The 21371-nt window shown below is 37.9% G+C and overlaps 1 long non-coding RNA gene across 1 annotated transcript in view; it reads right to left on the reverse strand.

Annotated features, from left to right (window-relative positions):
- Window positions 1–21371, reverse strand: part of LOC118667613 — a 456871-nt gene that overhangs the window by 184667 nt on the left and 250833 nt on the right. Inside the window, exon 2 of the long non-coding RNA XR_004971337.1 lies at window positions 9690–9786. This is a non-coding gene — a long non-coding RNA (uncharacterized LOC118667613). The remainder of the gene's footprint in view (window positions 1–9689; window positions 9787–21371) is intronic.

Here is a 21371-nt window from a genome sequence, read left to right on the forward strand (position 1 = left end):
TGACAGTGCAGAAGTGACATGCAGGGGGATCTCCGTCCACACTTTCCTCTGCTAGGACCTCACTCAAAGACCTACTATTCCACTCACCCTTAAACCTGTAATCATCTTTCACAAACTGGCTTCCCTAGACCCCTACATCCTATTATAAAGAAACTATTTTCCAGACATACACAAGAACTTTGTATTTCTGCTTATGCCATGTTCTTTCACAACTCTGGGCTGCCAGCCTTTTTTCACATATTTGACCATGAGTTTAATGCTCCCTAAAAGTCTCTCCTCTACCTGAAAAGACATGCTTCTAGCTAGCCCCAGATGAAATGGCCTCTCTTCTACATAGTCTTCCCTGCTATCTCTAGGTAGAGATAATCCCTAACGCAACTATGCTTTCACAGAATTGTAACTATGATAATAGAATCAATTATGACTTTAGTAATAATTGATTACTAAATTATTAGTAATTTAGTAATTTGTGAAAGGGGCTCAGCCCTCCCAGCCGCAGTGGCTTGCCTCAGCCCTCACAGCTGCAATGGCTGTCTTGGCCCTCGAAGCCCTGGCTTCATCCAGAACAGTGATTCTCAATCTTGGCTGCACATTAGAATCACCTGGGAATCTTTTTAGAATCCTGATTTCTGGGCCTCATCCTCCGGAAATTCTGTTTCTTTGTTATGGGGTGGGGCCACAACACCAGTAACAAAGAAACAGAATTTCCAGAGGATGAGGCCCAGAAATCAGGATTCTAAAAAGATTCCCAGGTGATTCTAATGTGCAGCCAAGGTTGAGAACCACTGATCCAGAAGGTTGTTCAGCTGTCTGGTCTAATTAGCATATTAAGCTTTTATTATTACAGATAGGCTTGCTTCTCCTACTCACATATGAGGTCATAGGAGCAGAGTTTCTATTATGTTGTCTTCAAGGATAAGTAGAGTATCTGGTGTATAGAAGGTACTTAATAAATGTGTGTGGTATAAATGAATGAATGAATGCAGAAAATGTCTATCCCCGCCCTCCTGAATTCCTTCTGAACTAAAAGCTGGTGTTTACCTTTATTAAAACCTGTAGTTTCTACAACCCAGTCTATATCAAAAAGCAGAATGGACCAACTTCTCTTTTAGTCTTTATAAAAATTTAGCTCTAATGAGGCCCAGCATTGTTTGTGACCGTGTTTCATTTGTCAGAGGTCGCAAAACTGATTAGCTTCCATTGCACTGGCGAGCTCTGGCCAATGGCGTGTGAGTGAAAGTGGGGAACACCACGGCTGAGTTTGGCCCACAGGAAGCCCCACATGTTTTCCTTGTGCCTTTCCCCCTCTACCAGCTAAATGAAACTAACGAGGGTTAGTTAATTTCACATCGTAAAATTCACATTTTGAAAACAGCAAGAAAGAAGATGGGAAGAGCCCAGATCTTTGAAACTTTATTTGAATAAGAGTTGATCATGTTCCAGCCATCTAATTTTTACTTTAAATGACTGAGAAGTAAAATTCTATTGTGCTTAAAATTATACACATCTTGGTGTGTGTTTTTGTTATTGAAACAAATATTATCTTAACTAACAGCTGTTTTGGTTATATGTCAAGACATTTAATAAGACCACAGTAGAAAATCATAGAACAGGCTCTTTGTATGTGTGTATGTGTGAGAAGCAGGAATGGGGAAGGCGGATCTGTGAGACTCTGCCTCTTGGCTGTGATAACTATGAAGAATTGCTGACAGACCTCCCATCATCACAGATTGCCTCTATTTAATAGGCAGCTCTCACACAGCTGTGCTCCTGCTGTTTGCAAAACTTACTTTGAATATATAATGCCAATTATAGGGATTGAACATGTCAAGATTTTGACAGGTGTCTAGATAGTTATGCAATTAATTTTATTTATGCACTTTCTGCTTTAAATGCTCATGCAAAGAAGAAAACTGACTAATGCATCTTAAAAGGAACACTCATACCTACCTCTGTACCTCAAATTATCACCACTCTCCCACCTCACAAAGAAAGGGAGAGAAAAAGGAGAGAGAGAGGAATTAAAAATGGAAGAAAGAAAAAATAAGTTAAAGGAAAATAAGCTAATTGAGTAATGAAGTTTACTATGGGATATAAAGGTGACAAAATTTGCAAGCTGATCATTTGCTCAAAGGCTATAAAAAAGCATAGGGATTATGACCAATGCCAGAAAGGGGTGAGAAGCCTGACACTTCTTTTGAATTCTAAGGCAACATCTAGATATTTAACTATGCTGCAATCACAATTTTACTGTCACTTTTCAAAACTGAGAAGATAAAAAGCTTTACTCTTATTCTTTTCTCACTGATTCTGTGACACAGCTTGGAGCCATATACAGTGACAACACCATGAGCACCTCCTTGGCACTTATGTGGTAATGATACTGTGCAATTAAATTATCAAATACAGTGTGATAAGCTCAGGCAAGATAAAGTACGCTCACTGAATCAGGAAACAGATCTTCAAAACCAGACAAATACTTACACATATTATAGTATAATTGTACTCATGTTCTCAAGAAAGATTTAAAACTCATCATTTTGCTTTTTACAATTAGGATAAATCTTTCATCCATTTATTCATTTAATATAAAAGCCCTGAAACCTTTTATATGCATCAATTTTTTAACTTATAAAATTAATGGTCTATATATAAGTAAAATGTGATGGTAAACTTAACTAGAGAATAATGGCATTGCAAAATATTTGGGTGGTAGTTATTTTCAAAGGTTTGACACTAATGTTTGAGTTATCCAAAAGGCAGATATCCAATAACATCAAGAATAAACTGAAAATGCTTGGCGGTAGGAAGCCTGGGGAATGATGGAGACTTGGGGATATGTCTCCTCCTACCCTCCCTGAGCAGCTTTTCAAAAAACAACCATACTTAGTTGGAGGTCTTCATATGTATTTACTCCCACCTCTTCGCTCCCCCCACACACACCCCTAACTTTTTCAAAGTTGACATAAAACACAAATTTAGCATGTATTTGTATAGTTCTAAATCATATAATGTCTGGCTTATTATAGTCTATAAATATATCGTCCTTAAAACCAAACCTTGGGTATGTAGATATTTGAGGCTTCCAACTTCAAGAGGGAGTCTGAAAGAAGGTAGGAGTGGAGGAATAGATGACTGATCGAGTGGTATACAGCAGATATTTGAAGACAGTAGCATTGCCATAAGCTTGCCACCTGAATAAATAAGGTGTTTCCCCTTTATTTCTTCCCAGATCTACTTAGATTTGCTTTCCTGGACCTATCCCTGTGGGAGCTGCACCTTATTCTTAAATCTTCCCTTAGCTGATTTTCACTGAGGTTTTTAACCCCAAGATGGCATACCCTGGGAAGTAGGAGAAGAATGCGAAGCACACCTTTGTTTTGTAAAGTGAGAGAGAAGGGATTGTGAAAGAGGTGGGGAACCTAGAACTGAGAGGTCATAAGTGGAATCTCATTTGGACCTTCTTAGCTAAGAGTACATATGGAAGCTGAAGATCTCTGGATGTTATTTCCTTGAAAAAGCCTAACTTTGTAAATTATCTCCACCATTAATTATAGTATAACTATAACTGAGAGGCGAGAGGAATACTGGTGGAGGCAGGGAGTACAAACTTGTGAATAACATTCAATTGCAGAAATAGTAAAAAACTAAAGAACCCTGCAGCAAGAATTGCTGATGGCATGGGCTGTTACATCAGAAGTACCTGTGTGAATCCCTATCTCTGTTCTGCCATCAACTATCTATGATATTATGAAAACAATCATCCAATATGCCAGAATCTGCCTCCTTTTCTTCTCACATTGAATTGAGGTAGAATCTCCATGAAACATATCCTCCTTCCCTCTCCAAGAAAACTGAGCACTTTTCTCTGATCCTTGCTCCTAAGACTTAAGTTTTATACTATTTCACTTAGAAGATTTAAAAAAACACACACACATTTCATTTATCTTCCCTATTTGAGAGTGAGCAACTAGAGGGCTTATTGGTAATCTTCCTCCCCCAGTTGCCTGAAACAATGCCTGACCAAAAAGAAATGCTTAGCAAGTGTTTGCTGAGTCAGTGATTAAAGTGCGGTCATTATACTTACCTCAGTGCTTTCGGGGATTTAAAGGAAATACTGTGAAAATATTATGCTATGTGAAGTAAGCCAATCTGAGAAAGACAGATATCACATGATCTCACTTATTTGTGGAATCTAATGAACAAAATTAATTGACCAACAAAATAAGACCCAAAGCACAAAGGCATGGAACAGACTGACATATCTCAATAAGGGGTTGGTGGATGAGAAGACATAAACCAAAGAACTTATAAACTTATATGCATAGCCCATGGACACGGGCAATAGGGTAGTAAAGACCTGGGGGTGTGGCTGAGAGGAGGGGGTAAAGGAGGTGGGAAATGAGAGATATCTATAATACTATCAACAATAAAAATATATTTAAAAATAAAAATAAATGCAATGCTGTGTGTAGACCATTAAGTTGAAAGCACCAACAAATATGCTCAGAAACAGAAGAAGCATCAAGGGAGTGACAGAGAATAATAAAAGACTGCCATTGTAGTTGTCAACCAACCATGAGATAGTTTAAGGCACGTATTTTAAGCATGCACTCTGCTAGTCAGAAGATGCAAACACTGCATTATTAAGAGGCAAAATAAAGAGCAAAAGGAAGTCAGGTTGGGTCCCAGAGTGCCAATATAGTAGTCAAACCAGTAGTTTGGTAGGGAGCATGCTCTATAGTGGAATTGCAGCTACAGCATAACTCAAGAGTAGATTATGGAGCTAGGAGAACACTGCATCCATAAGGCATTAAGACATTCTTTGGCTACAGATTAACTATATATTTAAAATCTCTAAACTAAAGATTCAAAGGTACATAATTAATGTGAAAACAAAATTTAGTTTTGTCCTGGATGCAAATGAGGACCAGGTGAGGGATTGAGTGAAGAGAAGAAACAATGAAGAAAATCTCATAAGTTGTGTGGATTTGGACATTGTTATCTAGGTATCAGAAGTTAAGAAGTCTACTTAATGTAGTCTGTAGGAAAATTTTATTTGGATAACCTGATGTGTTTTTTTAAGTTTACTTGGAACGTTTTTAAGCAGCACCACTACACTGAAGTTCATCTCAGGGTTCATTATTCCTGTTATCTAAGATTTGCCTTCTTCACACTGTGAATGCATGAAAGATAAATGCTGTAGCAAGAAGAGGTAAAAAGTAACACATTTATGTACTACTCTGAAAGAGGACACACTAAAAGGAAAACAGGGCCAAAAGAAGATGGTCAGGAGAATAGTATGAAAAGTAAGATGAGCAAGGTGAGATGCTTCAAAGCCTAGATAGACAACAGCCAGATAACTGTCGTAGTGTCCTTTATTTAAGGGCCTTGTGCTTCTTTCCAGGCTAAGATTGACTTCTCAAAGGGTCACAGAATTCAGGGCATTCATGGCTAATGCATTTATGGAAGAATGCATTAATTCATTAGGGTGTATATTCTGTCATGTAAAATGGCTTAGTTGCCATGGCTAAGCAAATCAAACTGATTTATCTTTCACATAACATTCAGCAGGAAGCAATCGCGACTGTTTTGCTCTATAAATTAAGCCAAGAAGCCAGACTGCTTCTACGTTGTTCTTTTATCTTTAGACAGCTGTCCTTGTCTGTAAGATATAAGATGACTCGCGGGGACATCCCATCCACAATTATTTTCCAAGTTACTAGAGGAAGAAGAGGAGAAGCATATTCATAGAACCTTTAAGGATGTGACCTAGAAATGGCACAAATTATTGTAGCTCAGACTTCATTGGGTAGAACTTGGACACATAGCTGAACCTAGATACAAATTATATATATAAAATATTATTAATATTATATAATATCATTAATAATGTTATTAATAATATTAATATTAATTATTAATAGTATATATATATATATATATATATATATATATTACCAGGTATTGAGCTGGGGGAAAACTCCCATAGTTTATTTAACTGAGAGAGGATATTCAAACACAACAGAACTCATGAAAATCAACAAGCACATCGGCGAAAAACAACAAGAATTTGCAGAAGATACTTGATACATTTATTCAGAAAATTTCTGAATAGCCTTGCAAAGCAGATAAAATAGCCATAAGCTACTGATGCCTTTCAAAATCTAACTTCAAAGGTGATGGTAAATTAAGTGTTTAAGAGCTTAAACAAAACAAATGCAGGCTGATTGTCCCCATATGTGCTTATGCTATTGGCTGCCATAAAATAAAACCTTTCATGGCTGGGAAATTGAGTTATCCTAGGATTAGGTAGCAGCTGTACCAGTGGCATACCAACTTGGTGCCAAGATTAAGTCCTCTCCCTGTCATTCCATAACTTTATAACTTGTTGAACCCCTGACTTCTGTGTGAAACTGTTTATTGCCTTCACTATCTGATAAGCATAGACAGAGAACTCCCCGAAACCCCCCGAAGGCTGGGTGCCTTTGAAGCCCTAGCAAAGCTCAGAGCTAGGCACCACCTCTGTTTGTCCAGACAGTGGTAGCTGAAACTACTCCCCCATTTATTATTATGTAAATCCTTGCTGATGGGCTAGTCTACTTGTTACTAGGGGGTCACCTGCCTAAGGGCTATGCTATGGGTGCATCCCAGATCAATAAAAGCTTGGTGAGGCCTGAGCACGGAAGAAGTCCTTCGGGACTTGGCCGCCTGGTCCCCCAATATTGCAAAATTATCTCGTGTCTTTTTCTCTCATTTGTTGTGCGGCTCCTCTTTCAGATACCGAACCCTACTCCACGCAGACCGTGGAGGGAGTCTTACTCAACAGACTTCTATAAAGATACTTTCATTAATCTGTAGAATGGGGATACAAACTACTAAAAAGAACTAGAATGAATATTTGCTAAATTAATGCACATGAAATAAACCAATTATTAGGTATTCAATAAGCATTAACCAAACCAGAACTCCTGTTATTAGCTAGGATGGTATTTATTTCTACTTATTTGTTCTATTAACTTCTTATATGTTCAAGGGATAAAAAAAAATCTTTGCAAAGCCACTCTGTTGCCAAATTATTGAAGCATATCTGGGTTTTTTTTAATTATTTATCTTAACAGATACTGAAGTGGTTCAATTTGATCTATAATAATAAACCTCCAGGAATAGATTGTGTAAAACTTAAAGCTTCAAGGAAAATAATATTAAGCCCCAGTTAGTGGTGTATACCAGAATTGTTTCTGTTGTAAATAATTACATATAACATGTGGACACTTAGGACCCAAGCCCAACCTGTCCTGAGCAAGATCCTGAGGAAAACATCTTGTACTCTATGTATTTTATAAACTTTCCAGGTTTGTAAACCCTTTAAGCTTCGGAAATATTTGGCCTAGAGATACAAATATGAAAAAGCTCATGATAAAGGCACATTGCCATATAAACAAACCTAGTTACCTTGGCCTGATCATTAGAAAATAAAAAGTGTATTTTCCTGGTTTAGGCACTTATGTCCAAGTTGAGGCTTCCCATAACAACACCCCTTCATAAGACATCCAAACTTTTGAAACAATTTTGTCCTTATTCTGAAAGATTCCAAGGAGCTTTGGGGATTCACATATTATCAAACCTACTCGCAGATCTAGATATAGAGCTACAATATAAGATCATTAGTGATAGTCTAAGAAGTAGGTGATTTACACATATTTTCTGTAATCCTTAAATGTCTGCAATGTAACTGTTTATAATCCTCATCTTATGATGAGATTACTGAGATTTAAAAGAAGTAATTCACTATCTTAGCGTTAGTAAGGCATGAAGCAAATACAGGGTTATTACAGAGAAACAGCAAAGAGAAATGAGGCCCTAAGTGACTAGAATTTTATTGTCAAGAAACAACATAACTTTTTAACTCAACCCAAAACTGGATGTAAAGTGGAAATTTAGAGTTGTTAATATCTTCTGCACAAAACTCTTGAATTAAAAAGTAATGCAGTATAGGAGGGACATAGACAAGTTTGCAGTTGTTTTAAGAATGTGAACTAATTCAAAATAGCTGAAATAAAGAAGGGCCTAGATTCCCGTCCCAAAGTGCTGTGGGGGGAACCGTTGTCTATTTATGTTGGCGATTCCAGCCTAATATCTTCATCGCATTCATTAATCTTACACGCATTTACTCCACCATTAAAAATAAGAAAGAAATGAACCTCACATTGGAACTGAAGGTGACTGAAGGCTTCTTCTCAGAAATTCACAATGAAAGTTAGCTTTTTTCCCCCTTTACACAACATAGAAAGTTAAAATGTAATCTTCAACTGCAGGCACGGAACCTGCTTTCACAGAAATATTGCTGATTATTGCCAACACAGAAGCAAGACTCTGTAGCACGAAAGCCATGAGAGAACGCTTCACAGGCTCCCAAGATGTCACTGTCGAATAACCCAAGCGAATCTGACTCAAGGGGACAGAGTGGGTCTCTGGTGTGCAATCACTAGGGAATATGTGTTAGAGAGAATTTTCAGGCATGACAGCTAGATCCACAATATCCAGTGGTATTGCCAAGTCTCTAGGATAAAAGAGCCTATGGTCTGCCAACTGTAAACCAATCCCCTAAAATGTATTGAAATATCTGAAGTTTTCAATCAGCGATCAGCAATTCCCCCAAACAAATGTATTCTACATGATATCGTATTTCACATAAGCGTTTATTTAATTACGCATTTTCATGGATATACCTATAGCCAAATAATGGCTTATATTTTAATACCTGTTACTTCATAAGGTCTTTGATACGGCTTCTATTTATTGAACATGTACTAGGTGCCAGAAAGAATTTTATGTGCTTTCCATCTATTATCTCTTATTTCAGTGGAATCTTGCAGCAACCTCATGGTACAAGTAACAGAAAAGGGAAACGAAAGTCAAATTTCTTGAGTTGTGTACCAGTTAGCTGTGAAGGAAGGATTAGCACTATTTTCAATAAAGTATATCATCAGCCAGGGCAGGGTATTGCATTAGGAAGACTACTACAGATTTTCATTTCATAGCAAAGGTGAATGGGGAAATTACAGCGCAGATTTCTTGTTAGCTTTTCTATAACTTTCAATTTCTTTGAAACACTGTTATCTCTTAACTAGTCAAGGCTTACAGAACTCTTTTCAAAAGCAGTGAAAGTATAAAGACAATTTCTTCACTTTGATTTTCTGTGTGAGGGAAGGCAATTATGACCCTTTTCTAAATGCCAGTTTAAACTTAAGGGTCTTGCCCTCGGCCTATGTTAATTCTTCGGCTCCTCACCTGTCACATGACAGCAGAAATAGTAGAGCTTAGAGTTAAATTGCTCTTGTTCCACTTATTAGCTTTGAGACCCTGGATAAGGTTTTAATTTCTCTGAACTCTGTTTTAAACAATGGTACTGCGAAGACAGTACTTACCTCCTCCAGCTGTGTGTTGACCTATTGACTAATATAATGTAAATACTATCATAGGACATTAATAGTAACACATTTGAGTTCCCTATTGTACCCAGCCCTCTTACGGATCCATAACATAATCATTGCAAAACCATGAAAAAAGTTGTCTTTGAATCTCAAACTTATGTATTGGGTTGTAAACCTTCATAATTTTATTTACACACACACTTCTCATCACATTTTCCACAGGCAAACATATTAAGAAGAATTTCATCCTACCGTAACATGAAGTGACTTCAATGTGGATGCTGCAACTTCATGTGGATTACTTCACATATAAGGGTTCTACATCTTGAGAGCATCTCCAAAGGATTCCCTAAATGAAATAGAACAAAAGTGCTTGTGAACATGGGAGAAAACTTAGCTTCTTCCAATAGTGCTTATCTCAAGGTCCTTATGTCATTTTCCATCTGGCTGCTTTTGATCTGATTCTGAAAAAATAATCCCAAATGTATTTCCAGGCGGCAGATTCACAACCCCATCCAATGTATGCCATCCATCCTTGATGGCACTATTGCTAGCATTTTCAGATTATTAATTTCATTATATTTGCTTTTGTAAACCAATTGGTATTCTTAAATAGATATTAGAAAGCAATAAGTAGGGTATAAAACAACTTCCACATCAAACTGAATACTTTCAGGTAATCAATGATTTAAAGCCTTTAGATAAAGAAAAAAAGCACAAGAGCAATCAAGTTACAGCAAGCATGTCTGAGAAAGAAAAATAATTTGAATGTTATAACTTGTCTCTTTTTAAGATGTTGTGGATGTCATTTTAAAAGATTAATGCATAAAATAAAGCCATGGAATGATATTGAAACATATTTATTTATTGCCTTTAATAACTTTATTATGAAAAACATATAATATAGTAGCCTTGACAATTTAGCAAATGGAAACCTCATTCATAAATTTACCAGGTATTATGCTCTGTTCCAAAAGTGTAGTGATATTTAGACCTCTCTCTCTCTCTCTCTCTCTCTCTCTCTCTCTCTCTCTCTCTCTCTCTCTCTCACACACACACACACACACACTTTAAAGTCAAAATTATTTAAATAAATTACACTGAAATCACATAAAATACAATGAAATCACATTTTTTCACCAGCCCAAGTCTCTTCTTTTAATAGCTATGTTGGTTTCTTTACAACGTAAGCCTTTAAAATAGATAGATGATGATGATAGATAGATAGATAGATAGATAGATGATAGATAGATAGATAGATAGATAGATAGATAGATAGATAGATAGATAGATAGAATGTTGGTTGTGTGAATCACACTAATGAAAATACTGAAACCTGATTGTGTGAAACATCTCAAGCTTAAGGAGGCATATTATAGGGATCCATTTTAAATTAGTCACTCAAGAACAAATTTCATTATTTTATTCTCCTGGTGGCTTTCTGGATTTCTATTTCTACAAAAATAGTTATTACAATTGTGCTGGATGTCACAAGTGAGTCTCCCCAAAAAACTAGATATGAAAATGAGTCCACATGGTCCATCCAATAATACTCACATCTCAAGTCCTCTTGCTAATTTACTTCAGGTACATTCCTTGAACAAAGAAGTCCATTCTAATTTGCCTCTCAATAGGAGTTAGCTAAGAATTTTGTCAGTGTTTAAGCTATTGGTTCATAGCCCCAAACCCAGCTTCTATATTCTGCACTGAGATTGCAGGGCTGGGTTGCTGCAGGCATTTCTCTTTGCCAGCTGACTTCCTGTTAGGTTCTGCAATGGGGGCACCACCCAGAGGCTGGTTTGGGGGAGGCAGGATGCAAGGAGGGTGGAGCTTATTCGCTCACATGTATTTGCTGGCAGTGTTGTTTCCACAATCATCCTTTATCCTGGCAGCAGAAATTAGTCTGTCTACAGATTTTCCAAGTCCTCCCAGAACCGGCTCATTCTGCCCTCTCAGAGTTGCCAGCAACAGGCTGTTTGCATCCCTTCCCGAGAGTTCTTGAGTTTGAGCTCCCTAAGGCCTCTCCACTGCGCTCCTGAGTTACCAGCACTGGCTGCACAGCACCCCACTAAGTGTGGACCTCAGCTCTACAGGGTCCTTTTCCAAGTTCCTGGTAACCCTGATTCTTCCTTTGGTCCCCAAGCACTAAGGGTGGGCCTGTTTCCTGGTGCCCACTCTCTCTATATACCCTCAAAGTCCCCCTTCTCCATTCCAGTTCTCTAACACCTGTTTAACCTGTCCTTTATATTACATTTTCTTTATGAAAACAACAGATATAGTTTCTGTTTCCCTCAAGCACTCTGTTATAGAATGTATATTTTATTTTCAGATTGAAGGTGAGATGCTGGAGAATGGGAAGAAGGAAAATGAAGAATCTAATATTCTTTATCTTTGAGATACTTTCCATTTAATTTATTATCTACTCTCCAATATATCCCATGAAACAGGTATGTTATCACAATTATTTATATTAATTAAAAGAGTGATAACATTTATTGATGTCCTACAATGTGTTAATTTTTATATATCATTTCACTTAATATTCATAGACTTTCTGAAAAGGAATTCTACTAGATTCATTTTATTGATGGAGAAATGAACGTGAGGCTAATTGTAGACATCCAGTGAGCCACAGAACTGAAATGTGAATAACAATCTCAGTGCTGGTCCAATTGAGCAAATATGCACATATTCATATTATTGACAGATTTAATTACACAATACCAAAAAAAAAAAAAAACATTTAATAGCACAAGTCTCATCAGATTTTTTTATTTTTTTTTATTTTTTTTTTTAGTATTGGGAAGTTGTCAACCTTATGGGAGCATACAAAAGATTTTCAAAATTTTAATTTTCACTAGAAAGTTCAAATTTTATAGCTGGCAACAACTAGAAATACAAAATAGTTACTTTCTTTGACATTACAAGGTAATTTTGTTTATTTTGGAGAAATACACATCAAATACCTAAGTCTCAAAAATTCCATTTGGACTGTCAATCACACTTCCACATTGAAATTGTGTTAAATGAAAAAGTAGTTAACATAAAAAGTACAACTAAATTACAGAAAAACCATAATTAAAAACTGCCTGAAAACTAGCTAAACAGAACTCCTGTAATTAAAGATATAAAGAAGAAGCCAAGTAGAGACTGGTAGGAGGGACAGAATGGGCTGGTCCCACACCCATGTCCTTCTCCCTTCCTCTCTGTAAAAAAATCAATAATATATATATATTTTATTTTTTTTTAAATATATTTTATTGAGTTTTTACAGAGAGGAAGGGAGAGAGATAGAGAGTTAGAAACATCGATGAGAGAGAAACATCGACCAGCTGCCTCCTGCACACTCCCCACCGGGGATGCGCCTGCAACCAAGGTACATGCCCTTGACCGGAATCGAACCTGGGACCTTTCAGTCCTCAGGCCGACGCTCTATCCACTGAGCCAAACCGGTTTCGGCAATAAAATATATTTTTAAAAAAATTTGGAGGTAAATCTCTGCTTCGTAAATTCCTCCTAAGGAGACAGGAGTCCCAACCCTACACCAGGCCCCAAGCTCAGGATCCCCATGTTGGGAAGATAAGTCCCCATAACTAATTGCTGTAAAAATCAGTGGGGATTATGGTTGAGTGAGCAGGAGGTCTCTGGAGTCCCAGACAGTTCCTTTTAAAGGGCTCATACACAGACATACTCAGACTCACTTCCTGTGAGTTCCAGCACTTGAACAGCAACTTGAAAGGCACCAGGGACATACGGGAAGGGAATGAAGTGTCTGCCATCAGAGTGAGACCTGGAGGGGCAGCTTTCTCCAGACAAAAGTGCTGGCAGAGGCCATTGTTCCTTTTCTGAGCCCATTCCCACAGAGCTGGCAGGCAGGCACCACATCTGAGTCTCCATCAACCTGGATCACACTGTTCACCCATTTCTGGTGATTCCCAATCAGAAAGGATATATGCACCTGTATGTTCATATCAGTGCACTTAACCATAGCTAAGATTTGGAAACAGCCTAAGTGTCCATCAGCAGATGAGTGGATTAAAAAACTGTAGTACATCTACACAACGGAATACTATGCTGCAGTAAAAAGAAGGAATTCTTACCATTTGCAACAGCATGGATGGAACTGGAGAGCATTATGCTAAGTGAAATAAGTCAGTCAGAGAAAGATAAATATCACATGATCTCACTCACTTGTGGATTATAATGAACAACATAAACTGATGAACAAAAAGAGATCCAGTGGCAGAGAAAGATCAATCAGACCGCCAAACCTCAGAGGGAAGGTAGGAGAGGGTGGGTGTAAGAGGGAGAGATCAACCAAAAGACTTGTATGCATGCATATAAGCCTAACTAATGGACACAGACAATAGGGGGGGTGAGGGAATGAATGGGGAGGAATGGGGCCATAAGGACACATATGTAATAGCTTAATCAATAAAGAAAAAAAAATGAAAAAAATAATAAATAAATAAAACAAGCCTCTATCTATGAACCTTAAAAAAAAAAGCTAAAGGAATTCATCACCACCAAATTATTTGATGGTTTCCAGATGGAAGGGGAGGTTAGGGTGATGGTTGAAAAAGATGAAGGGATATAGAAGTATAAGTTGGAAGATACAAAATAGTCATGGGGATGTAAAGTACAGCATAGGGAATATAGTTAATAATATTCTAATAACTATGTATTATGTTAGATGGGTGCGAGATTTATCAGGATGATCACTTAATAAGTTACATAATGTCTAATCACTGGGTTGTACACCTGAAACTAATATCGTATGTCAACTATAATTGAAAAATAAAAAAATGATTAAAAAAAGAAAAGAATGCCCTAGCCTAGCTTGTTTGACTCAGTGGTTAGAGCATAGCCTATGGACTGAAGGGTCTTGGGTTTGATTCCAGTCAAGGTCATGTTGTAGGCTTGATCCCAGGCCCCGGCCAGGGCATGTGTGGGAGGCAACCAATCGATGTATCTCTGCGTCTCTCTCACATCGACGTTTCTCTCTCTGCCTCTCCCCCTCCTTCCCACTCTCTAAAAATCAATGGAAAATATATCCTTGGGTGAGGATTAACAACAACAAAAAGACTGTATTGGAATTTATAATCTGTGACTCTCTAGATTAGACCTCATAGTCTGTGACTCCCTAAATTAGACCTCATGGGGCCTTGCAGCTTCTACTTGCTGCCCTGAGGCCCCATGCAATGACGAAGCCTATCTAGCCTAATGGAGAATGAGAAGCCACCTGCAGAAGAGCTGAGTGGCCCAGCAGAGGACCAGCTGCACTGTCATATATGAGAGCGAGGCCATCCTGGGCCATGGAATCCTAGTCAGCTTCCAGGAAACAGCAAAGGCAGGTGGTGCCAGGTGAGAGAGCCAGAACTAATTATCAAATCATGAACAAATAAATGGTTATTGTATCAAGCTTCTATTTTTAATAACAATTTCATTGAAATATAATTCACATATCATAAAACCCACTCTAATAAAAGTATACAATTCACTAGTTTTTAGTATATTCACACAAAAGAGGTGGTTAGTTCAGCATTCAACTCAATCAATCACATAAGTCCTTTATCTTGAGATATACATCAGTTTGCATCAAAATTTTTTCATGCATATTTCACATTCATCACACAGAATATTAAAAACATGTTCATTCAGAGGATGTTATAAAAATAATTATCTATACTATTTTATCAAAGACACTTTTAAGTAAACTGACCTTTATTTAAACTACAAATATGGTAGTAAAATACTATAAGTATTACCACCTTGAACTGTGGTAAGACTCTAACAATTTTACCTATGCCTTTGCACCATCAGTACAACTATCGATACAGTGGAAAAACAAATAGTATATCAGTTTGCATTAAAAAGTAGTTTTCACTCAGTAGACCTTCCAGAAGTACCTTGGGAACTCCATGGCCTAAGGACCTAAATTATGAGAAATACTTATCAAATAACTAAAAACAGTAACTTCTAAGAATTTAAAGAGAGAAGCCCTGTCTTGAGCCAGAATCTCCACATCCACTCTCTACCCCTCTTCCCTCTCAGTGACATCACTGTGGTGAATTATAAGGGGCTTAACCTAAGATGACAATAAGTGGAGCTGGAACAAAGGAAATGGCCTTGCCCTGACTGGAATCCTGTTGGTCACTGATAATTGCTTGTTAGCTTGTTAGCATAATTGTTTACCCATTCCCTGAGGTTCTGATGACTCCTGCCCAACCAATGTAAAGAATTCTGAGTAGCAGAGGGAATAGAACAAAGAGGGAGAAAGACAAAGACTGAGAAAGAGATGGAAGACACAGTCAGAGATAAGAAACATAGATAAGAAGATAAATATATTGACAGAAGGAAGGATGTGTGAAGGGTAGGAGACTAAAAGATTGAGAAACAGTCATAGAGGTGCAATAAGGGACTCTGGAGGAAGAGGAAAGGGAGGGAGGGAGGAAGAGAGGAAAGGGTTGAGGAAGGGACATAGAAAGATGAGGAGGAAGATGAGAGAGAGAGAGAGAGAGAGAGAGAGAGAGAGAGAGAGAGAGAGAAAATGAATGTAGAATGAGAGTATACTATTTCATTAGATTGCCAAAAAAAGGAAAGAAAAAGGTCTTGGCTTTGCCCTAATTTTCAAACAGTCACAGTTACCAACAAGATTTTCTTTGTTCTCTCATAATAGGTCAGTTTAATGTGGATGTGGGTGGGTGCTTGTGTGTGCAGTATGAAGGGTTTTGCTCTTTCCTTCTGCCATGACCTGGAAGCCACACTAGTATTTTGTTTGTTTGTTTGTTTTTTGTTTTGTTTTCTGAAATTCAATATTATTTTATATTGGTTTCAAGTGTAGAGCATAGTGGTTAGACAATCATATAATTTACAAAGTGACCCCCTTGATAATTCAAGCACCCGCCTGGTACCATACATACTTACTACAATGTTATTACTATATTATCCCGACTCTACACCCTTGTGACTGTTTTGTAACTATCAATTTGTACTTCTTAATTCCTTCATCTGTTTTGCACATCCCCTCAACCCCTTGTCTTCTGGCAACACTCAGTTTGTTGTTTGTATCTATGAGTCTTTTTCTGTTTCGTTTGTTTATATTATGCTCAGTAAGACAGAGAAAGACAAATATCATATGACTTCACTTACATGTGGAACCTAAGAAATGAAATAAGCCTTCACACCGGCTGTTGGAGGCAGGCAGGATGACCTGCATTGGAAGCAGGCAGACTTTTGCACCTGCAGTGTAGAGAGGCTCCTGGGGCTTGAGGTGTACTGTCGATGCTTTTCTTTACACTCAAGTCAGTCAAGCCTGGAGAAACTTGGCTCATACAAACAGAAATAGACTTTAAGATATAGTTTTACCTCTAACCTTGATGACTTCTTGTGTTTGAGATGGAGAAAGCATTCATTCTCCCTAGTCCAAACTTCCACTGGTCCTTTCAACCACACATTATGCATGTCTAGATTCCCAAACATACAGTAAAGATCCACTGTGCAACCAAAAACAACTGATTCCCAAATAGTGTAAACACACTATTATTGTGAAATATAAGGAAAGACACAATGCTATTACATTCACTTTAAGTGAATGACCAAAACAACAAGTCATAGAATGAAATGTCTACGCCATTATCAGTGTGGTACTATTAGCACTCACATTGCAGGGGATGTGCGCGGGAAAAGTGGTGAAGATGATTCATCACTAACAAGAAACTGGGAATTCTGGGCTGCTATTCTCCGCCAAGGAAACAAAACGGGGCTTGGCATCCACTCCAGGGGACAGCACAGGCCACAGGAGGCTGTTTGCAGCATTGAGTGGAGAAGGGTGAAGTAAGTGCCCTGGGAGCAGGAAAGGGCTACTAGCAGCAGCTGTTACCCTGGCAAACAGGATGCTCAGCTATGTACACTTACTGATTCTGGTGAGTTCTTCATACTTTCAAAATGGACCCCGATTTTTATTAAAGTGACAGCCTTTTGTCTTGACAGTGACTGTTTATCTGTAAAGTGGTGGAATCACAGTGATATTTCCCAACGATTCTGCAAAATGTTTGTGCATCAGAGATGATCAAGGAAGTCAAGTAGTGCTGCACATGCCATGATTCTTCATCCCATTAAAGAGCTAAGGTTCAGAGAATCAACAACATACTTTTTTAAAGGTTTAACTAAATTGTTTGACAACAGAATCTTCTCCCCATTTCTGCACATCGCCATCTCTTGGGATGGCACCATCACTTTGATACACGGTTTGGAAAATGCTGAACTTGGTGCTCTCTAAAATCCCTTAGACTCCAGAATTTTGCAATTCTAAGCAGAGGAACTGTTTAATATAGTAGGACTAAGTGGCAGCACGGGGAATCGTCCCCTAAAATAGCTCTAGGTGCCTCTGTATCTCAGGTGCTGGGAGTAAGCATATTTCAGAGCAGGTGGTTGAGAGCCATGGAGAATGGGCCATGACTCAGATTCGGGATGTAGTGAACATCACATTGAAACACTGGGTGTGTGAAGCACTCCCTGGGCGGTGCTATTTACTTACCACCACTTCATTTTTAGGTCAATGAGACCACAAGAGGAAATTATCTTTTGGAAAGATCAGAAAAAAAAAAGGAGGATCACAGGAATTAGCTACCCATCCCATGTACAGTGCAATGTCAAATACAACATAGAAAGTTATGCACATAAAATTTGGCAGAATTAAGGAGCTTACTTTGGAGGAGAACCAAAATGAAAATGCCATGCCTGGAGTAAAATTAATGGTTTATTTTATGGATATGTTCCTCTTTTTACCACAGCATTCCCTTGCTTCTCCTAAGCTTTATGACTCCTGTTTGACTATTGTCTGTCTTTTACAGGTGAAGCCTCACTATTCCAGATAGTGGTAATAAAGTCTGTACCTAGAGGTCTCCCAATATCCACAATATATACCAGGGCAGTGGCTTCTGTTTTCAGGATGTAAAACAATATTTTTTACAAGTTGCTCTGATTGTTTATATCACTTTATATGAAAAAAAAGTCATAAAAAAAGAGGTGAATCTGGAAAAAATAAAATTTACCCCGATTTTTTTTTTTGGGGGGGGGCGTATTTTTTTTTTTTTTTGTCTAAAGTTTTACATATGTCTCCTTTTTCCCTGCATGACCCCTCCCCACAGCCATTCCCACCTAGGCAAGCCCCCACCACCCCAGTGTCTGTGTCCATTGGTTATGCTAATATGCATGCATATAAGTGCTTTGGTTGCTCTCTAACCCCCCTCCCTTGCCATTTGTCTATGGATCTATTCTTGTTCATCAAACTATGTTGATCATTATATCCCACATATGAGTGAGATCATGTGATATTTATCTTTCTCAGACTGATTTATTTCACTTAGCATAATGCCATCCAGCTCCATCCATGCTGTTACAAATGGCAGGAGTTCCTTCCTTTTTACTGCAGCATAGTATTCCACTGCACAGATGTGCCAAAGTTTTTTTAATCCACTCATCTGCTTATGGGAACTTAGGCTGATTCCAAATCTTAGCTATTGTAAATTGTGCTGCGATGAAAATAGGGGTGCATATATCCTTTCTTTTTTTTTTTAATTTTATTTATTTTTTTTTTATTATTAGTTAAGGTATTACAAATGTGTCCTCATCCCCCCCATTAACCCCCAACCTCCCCCCCACACACATTCATGCTACCATCCCCCTGTTGTCCATGTCCATTGGTATGGCTTATATACATGTATACAAGTCCTTCGGTTGATCTCTTCCCCTTACCCCCTCCCTCCCCTACTTTCCTTCTGGGGATTGATAGCCTGATTGCTGTTTCTCAGTCATATATCCTTTCTGATTGGTGTTTCTGGGGAGTAGTCTAAGGAAGATAGGTTTTAGTTCTTCTTTGAATGCTTGGTAGAACTCCCCTGTAAAGGTGTCCAGACCAAGGCTTTTTTTCCTGGAAGATTTTTGATCACTGCTTCAATTTCGTTGGTAGTTATCGGCCTATTCAGGTTTTTTTATTCTTCCTGATTGAGTTTTGGGATCCTGTATTTTTCTAAGAATATGTCCATTTCATCTAGGTTGTCCATTTTGTTGGAATAGAGTTGATCAGAGTATTTTTTGATAATCCTTTGTATTTCTGTGGGATTGGTTGTTACTTCACCTCTTTCATTTATGATTTTGTTTATTTGGGTCCTCTCTCTTTGCTTCTTGGTGAGTCTGGCTAGAGGTTCATCAATCTTGTTTATCCTTTCAAAGAACCAGCTCTTGGTTTTGTTGATCTTTTGTATTACTTTTTGGTCTCTATTTCATTTATTTCTGCTCTCATCTTTACTATTTCCTTCCTTTTGCTTACACTGAGCTTTTCTTGTTGGTCTCTTTCTATCTCTTTGAGTTGTAGGGTTAGATAATTTATTACAATTTTTTTCTTGTGTGTGTTTGTTGTGGTTTTTTTTTTTTTTTGGTAGGCCTGTAGAGTTATGAACTTCCCTCTTAAGACTGATTTCACTGTGTCCCATTGATTCTGGATAATTGTGTTTTCATTGTCGTTTGTTGCAAGGATGCTTTTTATTACGTCTCTGATCTCTTTGGTAACCCAATCATTGTTTAATAGCATGCTATTAAGCCTCCAAGTGTTTGATTTTTTTTTCATTGTTTTTATTGTAGTTGATTTCTAATTTTATACATTGTGATCTGAGAAGATGCTTGATATGATTTCTACATTCTTGAATTTGAAGACACTTTGCCTGTGTCCCAATATGTGGCCTATCTTTGAAAATGCCCCATGTGCACTTTAGAAGAATGTATATTCTGTGCTTTTGGGTGAAATGTTCTGAAGATGTCAATTAATCCCATCTGATCTCATGAGTCATTTAGTATTGATGTTTCTTTGCTGATTTTTTGTTTAGAGGATTTGTCCAGTGGTGTTAGTGGGGTATTAAAGTCCCCTACTATGACTGTATTGCTGTCAATCTGTCCTTTGATATCCTCCAGAAGTTTTTTATGTATAGAGTGCTCCTGTATTGGGTGCCTATATGTTTACCAGGGTTATATCTTCTTGTTGAATTGCTCCCTTTAGTATTATGAAGTGGGCTTCCTTATCTCTTGTTATGGCCTTTACTTTGAGGTCTAATTTGTCAGATATAAGTATTACTACCCCAGCTTTATATTTTTTCATTTCATTCACCTGAAAAACCTTTTTCCATCCCTTCACCATCAGTCTGTGTGAGTCCTTTGTTCTGAGGTGGATCTCCTGTAGACAGCAGATATATGAGTCATGTTTTCTTCTCCAGTCAGCTCCCCTGTGTCTTCTGACTGAGGCATTTAATCCATTTACATTTAAAGTTATTATTAATAGGTACTTGTTTGTTGCCATTTTTATACTTTATGCCTGTGTTCCTTCTCCCCTTCCTATTTGTTCTTTTTACAGCAGTACCTTTAGCATTTCTTGCATTGCTGGTTTGGTGGTAATAAACTCCCTTAGTCCTTTTTTTGTCAGTGAAGCTCCTGATTTCACCCTCAACTTTAATGGATAGCCTTTCTGGGTATAGTATTCTTGGATTCAGACCCTTGCTTTGCATAACTTTGTATATTTCATTCCATGCACTTTGGGCCTGATGTGTTTCTGTTGAGAAATCAGCTGATAGTCTGATGAATGTGAGATCCCTTGCAGGTAACTTTCTGTCTCTCTCTGGCAGCCATTAAGATTCTTACTTTGTTGTTGGTGTTTGCCAATTTAATTATAATGTGTCTTGGTGTTGTTCTTTTGGGTTCATCTTGTTTGGGATTCTGTGAGCTTCTTGGACTTGTGTGAGATTTTTCTTCTTTCTAATATCAGTGAAGTTTTCTGTCATTATTTCTTCAACAGGTTTTCTATTCCTTGCTCAATTTCCTCTCCTTCTGGGACTCCTATTATGTGGATGTTGTTTCGTTTCGTGTTGTCCCAAAGTTCCCTTA

The sequence above is a fragment of the Myotis myotis genome, unplaced genomic scaffold (genome assembly GCF_014108235.1).
Source record: "Myotis myotis isolate mMyoMyo1 unplaced genomic scaffold, mMyoMyo1.p scaffold_m19_p_12, whole genome shotgun sequence".
In the NCBI taxonomy this organism is placed as follows: domain Eukaryota; kingdom Metazoa; phylum Chordata; class Mammalia; order Chiroptera; family Vespertilionidae; genus Myotis; species Myotis myotis.